Source organism: Macrobrachium rosenbergii, chromosome 44 (genome assembly GCF_040412425.1).
Source record: "Macrobrachium rosenbergii isolate ZJJX-2024 chromosome 44, ASM4041242v1, whole genome shotgun sequence".
Classification (NCBI taxonomy): Eukaryota; Metazoa; Arthropoda; class Malacostraca; order Decapoda; family Palaemonidae; genus Macrobrachium; species Macrobrachium rosenbergii.
The window spans coordinates 30,313,131-30,323,069 of NC_089784.1; the positions used below are offsets into that span (position 1 = coordinate 30,313,131).

Consider the following 9,939-nt stretch of genomic DNA (forward strand, 5'->3'; position numbering starts at 1 on the left):
TGGCTACCGAAAACCCAATAACTCTGTGATCATTAATTTCATCAACAGTGTGATTTGGTTCTGAATCAAATGTGAGCCATCAATAGCAGATCTAATCTGAAACAATAGAACTGGAATACTGGGCTGCAGGATGCAAGAGATAGCAAGGCAAACATAATGAAATGCATACTACAGCCACTATGAAAATATTCAAACATGAAAATCACAAAAGAGCTGGAGGAGGATCCTGAAGGTACATAGGCTACCTCAGCACCAGACTGTGAATGAGTTTACAAATAGCCAAATCTCACTTTCAACAATAATAATACAGTACTCTATGTACTTGGAAATGACAAAACTACATCCTACATCATTTAATCCATTCAGATGGGCATGATCAACATTCTCATGGGTATTTTCTGAGTTCTCAAGCAAAAGATATTCTGCATACCCCAGCAGTGGAAAATAACATCAAGCTTGGGACAGGCTTCCAAAAAATTTGTAGAAGCAACCAGGATAGATTTCAATAGTACTAACTTGCTAACAAATGCCTCAATTCTAAACTCAAAGTAATCTACCTCAAACCGATCCAGTAATGGTAGGGAAGCTGGGCTGGAAAAGGACCGAGCTCAACATACACCCACCTCCTCATGGAGTTCCAGATTATTTTCTCTCTCTCTCTCTAAAAAAAAAAAAAAAAAAAACAAGCAGGGGAGAACAAGCAAAGAGCTGTACATGAAACTATCAATTTTAAAGAGCACAGACTTATCCCAATGCGTGTGCTAGTTTTCTTTATGTTAAAAATTTCTGACTTTCATTATACCATCAGCACCAACTTGGTGAAATGTGAGCTTTTTATTCTATGATAAAATCATCACAAGTGTTTACAGTAGTTACCAAAATGCTGGTGGGTTCTGTATGTTACGAAATTTTTTATATATGACATGTTATTTAAGACTTTTTCAAGCCATATTCAGTCTCAACATGTTGCTCTTGATCTTTAGCAACCACAAAAATTGCTACTGCTCTTCTAGTGTTAATTTCACAGAAAATTAGCTACAAATTACATGGGGGCCACTATGGCTGACCATAGCTAAGCATTACTTAATTATAGAGTATCTTAACAATCTATTTACGAATATGATCAAATGTACTTAATTTAAAGTGTACTGTACAGGTTTTGAAAATGCCAGCTTGCCTACACTACTTAAAACTAATTACATTTTACTATGTTATTTTTCTCGCTTTACAAGAGTTTAAGGTAATATTTTGCCGGTCGACTGCTGCTAAACTGTAATTTACCCTTGAGCTGTGTGCGACTCACTGGTACAGACTTGCAGTTTTCAAGGGTCAATTACATTTTAGTTACAGCCGACTGACAAAATATTAATTTAAATTCTTGTTCAGCAGATAAAATAACATAGGAAAACATCAATTGCCACAGGCTAGCTCACAGCAGACAGCCAGCTTGGGATTACCCTATAATCTATTGCAAACTTATTTACTGTAATATTTTCCATCTTTTGTTTGTATTTTGACATTCATTCCCATTGAGCTGGAACGAAACAGCATCCATGGGGCTGGTTGTGGTATTAAAGTAAAAATTTGCTTTTTTTTTTTTTTTTTTTTAAATCTTTCGAAGGAAATTTCTTGTTAACGTTACAGATGAACCATAGCCTTTGGCATCCTAGATTCAAGTTAATATTGGTAATCTATAAAAAGCAAATTTTGAGTGCCCAGTCAACTGTATAATAGGCAGTACAATAATTTGTATGGCCATCTAGTTTAAGGGGGAAAGAGAGTGGTCGAGCGGTCAGGTTTGGTAAAGACTCAATGTCCTTAGCCAGGTTAGGTTACATTAGGTTAGGATGACTCCTGTTCTGCTGTAGATTAAATAAGTAGCCATGTAAGGGCCCAGTACCCTAGGTTTGGAATAAATCACGTATGTACTGCCCTGTAACTGTCCCAGCTACAATTTCATGCTTTAAGAGACTACTGGCCAACTGTTACTGTTGCCATACATGAACTACATTTTTTACTTTTGTAATTTATGCATTACCTATTTCCCTAACATGCACTTTAGCACTTTACTAGTTTTCCCTTACCCAAACACCATTTCCCACTGAGGTCCCACGTAATTAACTAGCTTGTTATGGCCTAAAGGGGGGGAAAATAAAAAAAAAAAGTGGTTTGCACCACAAGTTGATAGGTTTTAAAACACATGAAATCCTGCCCGAAAAATATATAATTCATGCACTTGGCTAAGACAAAAGGATCGCAGTACTACTTAAAGGAGTAAAAACTAAAGCATAACACCAGCTTTAGGTTTATGCAAATTTCCATGTACAGGTCACCTGTGCACAAATCCATCTATGGGATAAGCTACAGCCTCTTGATTTAATTAGAAGAGCTCCATTCGTGAAATACTGTTACTAGAATAAGTACAAACCCTATCATAAGGTAAAACCACCCGATAAGAAAACTAGGAAATAAACTCGGAAACGTATGTACAATTCCCTAAGACTACGCGAGACTTGCGTCCAATGAAAGTTACTGTCATCAACTTCACGAGTCTTTTGGGTTTAAACCTGGTTAATCACAGTCGAAATTGTTCCAATTCATGAAAGGCATCACACTAAATGGACACGAGTTTATGAGTCACTCGTATAAGCACACACCCTGCGACCCCTGTTCGTTTTGGCCGCGCCTACGACCAGGGGGGACACAACTAGGTCGTTTGTCTTTTCTTTTTTCCCCGTTTGTATTTATCACCAGCACTCCCGGCTGCTTACCTCGTCAAACACAAAGCACTACTTCACACACGAAGCAGAACACTCGACAGATGTCAGAACGTGAACATTAACTCCAACCAGAGAGTAAAAATGACATATCATATACCGGTCAGGTACTCATTACCAGCACTAAGACCCCACAAACTACAGAACACGCCTTGGATTGTAAACAAAGTTTTTACGCCCGTTTCACAACACCTACGCCACTTTGATGCACACCCACCTATAACCTGATCCTTCTCCTAACTCCCGTAATAAAACCGAGCTCCACTTCACGAAATTAAAGTCATAAGAACGCAAAATCCGAACATCACTTTCACAGGGACAACCTGTTGCTCTTTGCTTTAAACAGCAAACTGACAACTGAACAACTCGGGCTTTGAAATGAACTTGCTTGACCAGCGCCACGCTAGTAACAGCGGCCGAAGCGTGAACTGTTTTTACTACCCCTGAAGCGCCATGCTCAAATTACCACTACTACAAACACTCGTAAATTGAACGAATTGACGAGGAGTGTTTGATATACTGGCTCCGTCAGGAACAAAGTAATGAAGAGCAAGATACTCAGATAGAAGCGAAATTACGATTTAATACACTATTAGTCAGGACGCAGCACCAAAGCGCTGGCGGTATTTCCTACACTGACATTTATTTTGGTCTTACCTGTGGAAAAGGCCACAGCGTATGACGAAGAGATTTGGTATCACGTACCACCGTTGCAGAAATGATACGCGAAACAGATGTTAAATATCAACTAGAACAATTTCAAATAGATTCATATTCATCCACGATATTTTTAAAAAATCGTTGTCACACAAGACAAGGTGCTCTAGAAATCTCCTAACAATTTCCGAGCGAGTAACGCCATGTCCCCACTGTTCCACCTGCTTCCATTCGATATTATGAACCCAGAGTTTAAAAATGAACATTTAGTGGTACTTACGCTTTCAGCCTTAATGTACTGAAATATTGGCATGTGAAACAATTATTTTTGCCTTTGCTTTGAAATTTATAAGAAAAATAGAGTATGGTCTTCTTTACTCTTTTGACCTGTAGGAGACGGGAGCCTAAAATAGTTTTTTCCGTTAGATCTAAAAATGGGTGCGCTAAGCCTTAATTTTTCAGTTTATGATAATGATTATTATTTATAATTAACAAGAAGTTATTACTCTTTTTTTTTTAAATGGGATTAGGTATTTTTCTTATCCTACATCTAGGCACCTACATCCCATTTCCTTTTTCTTATAACCCGTTGCTTTCCATTCTTTCTTCTCCATTCTTAAGAAAGCTTTATACAGCCATAGAAACATACCACACCATTGTCAAAAACTACTTTTACGCAAAACTAGTCACTTTCCTCTTTATATAATCTATGGCACGCTTCGTTTCCACCATAAAAGCTTTCAATGGCTCTCAACAACTTATCTTTCTGCCATTCATCATCAAGACCTTCCATACGTTTTCTAGGGGCGAGTTTGTAGATCACACACACACACACACACACACATATATATATACATGAATTATTTTATGAACAGTTATTAATGGCGAAGAGCTATATTCTTTACTTTCGATTTACTTAATTATACTTCACTTATTTTTTTCACTGGGGCTCTGCAGAGCTTGTTGATATATTCTTGGAAAAAGTTTTCTTGCAGAATGTGAAGGACACCGGAACTTGAGTGATGAGTCAGATGTAATCTTATGCTACTGAATTCACATCTAGACATCCTGAAGTCATTGCTGTTGAATGTATATGTATACTGTTGAGTGTATATATATATATATATATATATATATATATATATATATATATATATATATATATATATATATATAAGCCATTATGTTTCATACATTTCTTTTTGCATTTATTTATCAATTGTGCTTTACATATTTGCATGTGTTATGTATCTTTCCTAAGAAAAAAAAAGTGTGATTTTTCTCTTCCAAAAAAAAAAATCATAATTCTTGTAACTACCAACGTACGATGATAATCATATCCTGTGTTTATCAGCACAGATCATCTTGCCTGTATCCTTCTAAAAAACAAAGAACAAAATCAAAAAGTTTTTAAATCTTGGCAAACTAACGCATGAAATGTTTTTTTTTTTTTAACGAAGAATAAAAATACTATACCTGGAAATCGTAACGTGCCCATCAAATTATATGACAAACCTCCCCTCTTTATACCCCTCCCCCTCCCTCACCCATGATTTTTTCCTAAAACTTTGGCCGTTTAATAAGAGGGTGTTGTTTCCCTAATTGGACAATGAATTTAATTCAATGGACGGTTTATTTATTCCCCTTGCAAAGTTATTCTGTGCTGAAGTAGTCATATTTTAAGAAAACCTTCAATTTATTTTTTATTATCACCGAAGTCTACTGTGATGAAGAACCAGTTGCAACTTCCATATATTCTCACTGAAACAGCATTTGATATTTCTCTACAAGACATTTAGCTGCAATCCTTTTATGGGGGCTTCATTCCATAATCATTAAACGTAATTAGTGAACAATAACACGAATAGGGCTCCTTGCAATCCTGTTAGTAGAAGTATCATTGCTATTATCGTTACTGTGGTAATTAATTCATTCATTATCAAATACCATTGACTTGGATACTGGTGCTTTTAAATTTCAGAAGCTATAAAGTTTCCCTACAGCCGCACGATCATCTGCCTTCATTTTTCAGATTTTATTTACGCTTATTTATCTACGTTAATTCGCTTGAGTTTATTCTCTATTACTTACATCTGGTGTTTGGTCAGTTTGAGATTCTGGAGTAAGATTCTGCACTCAGGACTTGAACTCAAGTTGTACATCTCTGCCCGTCAACGCATTTCTAGCGTTAGATTTTCATTTCAAATAATGGATCACGGGATCTCTCTCTCTCTCTCTCTCTCTCTCTCTCTCTCTCTCTCTCTCTCTCTCTCTCTCTCTCTCTCTCCTTTTTTTCTTTCTCCTCTTTATCTGTGACCTTCTCTGGTCTTCCTATTCTCTTTTTTATCACTGCTGGGTCTGATGATTCCATCCTCTATATATATATATTTTTTTTTTTTATTTCTTCACATACCTATCGCCTTATCTCTCGTCTGCATCCTATTCTTCAGCTGTTTTTTATGACATTTTACTGACTACAACTTAAATTACTGTTGGATTTAAACTTCTTTTGAAATATATCCTTCAAATGGACAAAACTGCTTAAAAAAATTAGGTGCATGTTTTTCTCTCTTCATTACAGTGATCAGGATCTTATTATTCTTATCCGTCTCTGTCTGAGAAATTCCTATAATTTTTGGGGTCCTTTCTCATGCTGTCCTTCTCGAAAGGATTGAATCAAGGGTGAGGCCATCTCTCTCTCTCTCTCTCTCTCTCTCTCTCTCTCTCTCTCTCTCTCTCTCTCTCTCTCTCTCTCTCTCTCAGCTGCTTCCAAACACCTTTTTTATCTGCTGATAACCAAACACCTTTTTTATCTGCTGATAACCAAACACCTTTTTTATCTGCTGATAACCAAACACCTTTTTTATCTGCTGATAAATAATCACTGGAAGTCTCATTTTGCTTCCGTTTTCCCACTCTTATAATTTTCCAGCTTTCACGAATGGGGTTCGATCTGTGTGAGTCTGCACACTATGAACAAAATAAAATTATTATTATTATTATTATTATTATTATTATTATTATTAGTAATTATTATTAGTAACCACACACCATGTTTTCATTATTAAAAAACATATACACTTGTATTATTTTTGTTATCATCAGTCAATTCAAAATATTATTATTATTATTATTATTATTATTATTATTATTATTATTATTATTATTATTATTATTATTATTATAGTCAGAACTGAAACCTTAAGTGTTAGCGAATGGAAATATCTCACCACAGAATGTATTCGGAGAATAAGCCTAACCAAAATATGACCATGTCAAACTTCAAGGCCACATACTCTTAACCCTTCGTAATCCATTCCCCCAAACCATTTAAGCAGGCCCCCGGACTCCTGTCACGGTCAGTATTCCTTGGGTCCTATGACGACATTAGGTAGAGGATTTTTAAACCTCTCAGGACTATATCAAATACAGTTCAAATAAAAATACAATTTCATTCCTGCTTTCTGTTGGCGTCTCCTGAATTTTAGGTGTATCGGTTTTATTTTCCATTCCCTCATTTTTATCTATTTATTCGTTCACCTTTTCCTATAACTTGTCTCTCTCTGCAGGCTGATTTCCCTTTGGATCCCTCTTGGGTTTACTTCGCCCAAAAGGGGTTTCAGCTGAAGAAAGAAAGAATTCAAGAAAAAATAATTAAAGAAAGAGGGTATTACTGTGGGCTCTTGTTTTTGGACAGATTATTAACTGGGGTGAATCATATCACAGAGATTAGTAACAGAAATCTTGGCAGTTGCACTTCGATACCAGGCGCTCGGGAATACGAGTGGGCTGTCCTAAACAGGACGGGTATGTTTACGATAAGAGTCCCGGTGAATAATTCGGCCCTTATCAAAGATGGGTTTATCACTGGGTCGGGTGTGGTGACGAAGGGAGGGATACGATCATTCGATAACTTTATGAATCATCTTTTGTTGTAATCTAACAGTGTTCCTGTGAAGTTAAAAAGGCCCATAACAACACTGTGCTCACGTTGAAACCATTCATTTCGAAAGACAAAGCTTCAATCTTCTGTATTCCTGGTCACTGGTGAATTGTCCACATTTACCAGTGATTTGGAAATACAGAAATGATCTTTTTGTTTTTGTGGGGCTTTTATATATAAATATATGTGTGTGTGTAATATATATATATATATATATATATATATATATATATATATATATATATATATATATATATATATATATATATATATATATATATATATATATATGTGTGTGTGTGTGTGTGTGTGTGTTTCCAGCATAAATTTACCCCTATTTTTGAAAGCTTTTCCTTTCATTTTCCTTCAGCTTAAGGGAGACCATGATGAACTTCTCCAAAATTCATACTGACGAATGGACGAATGGACAATCATAGCTGAATATTTTACTTATATTTAAACATTTCTGCAGTGCCCTTGCTACCATCTTCTGAGAATTAATGAACATGAGAATGGCGATGTCTCTAGTGGGGACATGAGCAAGGAGTGCCATAGTACGTGAGAGATCATAGGATAGACAGCGGGAAACTGCTGACAGATAGTGAAGAAGATTTTTATTGTTAGTAAACAATCAAGAAAACTGATGGCTTTTACCACCTTCAGTGGTTAAGTAACTCTGACTTGCACAATATTGTTGGGGTTGCCTTCAGAACCCCATTAGGGGGAAGAGGGGAGGGGCAGGTGAGGGTAGCCTAGCCTTCATATTTCTTTCTAATAACCTCTAGGATTCAAGTGGAATCCGGTCCTCTGTTTTTGGTTCTTCTTTTGTTAAGATTTTGATGTAATTGGGAGCTGACATGTTTTTTTTTTTTATGCTGTTGTAGATTTATTGAGCTTACCTGAAGCTTTCTATAAAGAGCACTTACCTAAGTAGGAAGAAGAGTTGGTGCTTATGTTGCCATTTTCTACTGTATGCCAGCAGGTTTAAAAGAGAAACTTTGCACAAACATACACACGTTTTTTTGGGGGATGAAGCTGCGAGTCACTTGACCGTCAACCTCTCACCCTCCTGGCTTGTGACCCAACACATTTGACTAAATGTACCTAATTCAGTTCAGGGTATTTATTATCTAATCGAACAACACAGACCAGTCAGTTCCTGTTGTCAGGAAGAAGGGAACACAGATATTATGTGTATCGTAACTCAAAATAGAAATTTGAAAAAAACACCTGTAGACCATGTAGAGCTTCTCAGCACGTCTGTAGGGATGAGGTTGCTGGTCTTATGAGCTTTTTTTTGACACCAAATTGTGCAGGTGACCATTCACAGCTGGGGTTGGGCGGCGAGCTAGTATTAAGCCACGAACTCTGCTAGAGACACTAGAGCTCTGCGCTACGCAACGGAGCGGGTGTCAGACAGCCAGATATACTGGTCATAAAACGCGAAAAAGTGGCAAATCCCAGAACCTGATTAGAGGGTCAAAATGCTACGCCAAAAACACGCCAGAAGTGGCAATGACGTGTAAGTTCCCATATAAGCTGAAAGACGTAGGCGTTTCTTCGTGTGAATGGATGTAACAGCCGTAGGTCCCTATATACGGACAGGGGCTAGAATCTTATGCAAATGTTCCCTCATAACGTATCTAACGTTAAGTACTCGCCTTTGTAAGTGACACGCGAATTTAAATACTGCTGGAGAGAGAGAGAGAGAGAGAGAGAGAGAGAGAGAGAGAGAGAGAGAGAGAGAGAGACCTGCGAGTGCCAGCGACGGTGCGTGACAAGAAACGTGGTCGATTGCGTTCGTATTTCTAGATGCCGAAGCCAGCATAAACAGTTCATCTCTTTAATATATCAGGTGAATTAAAAGAACATACGTGGAAGAATACAGTACAGCATCTGGGTATAACCATACAACTTATTATTTCGTCTGTAGGGAAATATTTAGGCTGGTAAACACCTCTACACCCCCTAGAAAGGATTTCTCCAAGACCGTAGAAGATCGAAACACTGGAGACTGGCGAATCACACAGCATTTCGCCTGACGATGATCAAGGACCTTGATGATGATGCCCTGCACCTGACGTGAGCTGAAGTGACGCGTGGCTGGGCCGGAATTTAAACGTTTGTCAGTTAGGGGGAGTCAGCCTCACACGCGTACAAACGAACCCACACGGCGCGGCCTGCGTGTCAGCCCGCTCTTCCAACCCTCCTCCGTAGAAGACACAGGTCCATCCCTATTTATTTTCTACTCACCACCTCCCTACACGGCCCCTCCGCCCCCATCCAAGGAACGCCCATAGCATAGCATCCTCCTTCCTCCCCCAAAACGCTCCCACAAGCGACTAACGAACGATTGCCTTTTTAACGCCTTCCACCTCCCTTCCTTCGTCCCTTCCACTCCTCACTTTAAAGACTGTGCCAAGTCATCATAGGTGGCGACTTCGGACCGAGTAAATTTGGCATGTATGCAACCCGGATGTAATAAAGGTTTGGATGAATCAAATGTTTAAAGAAAGACGCGAGTAAACAAAGCATAAACCCTCCTCTTATACACGTGACACG

The 9,939-nt window shown here is 37.9% G+C and overlaps 1 protein-coding gene across 2 annotated transcripts in view; it reads right to left on the reverse strand.

Moving 5' to 3' along the window:
• Positions 1-9,939, reverse strand: part of Galphai (G protein alpha i subunit) — a 120,918-nt gene that overhangs the window by 15,808 nt on the left and 95,171 nt on the right. Inside the window, exon 1 of one of the 2 annotated variants that reach the window (XM_067088231.1) lies at positions 2,995-3,182. The exons of the other annotated variant lie outside the window; for it this stretch is intronic. The gene's annotated coding sequence lies outside the window, so the exon portion shown is untranslated. Of the gene's footprint in view, positions 1-2,994; positions 3,183-9,939 lie in introns of those variants that run through there. 2 annotated transcript variants of the gene reach the window in all.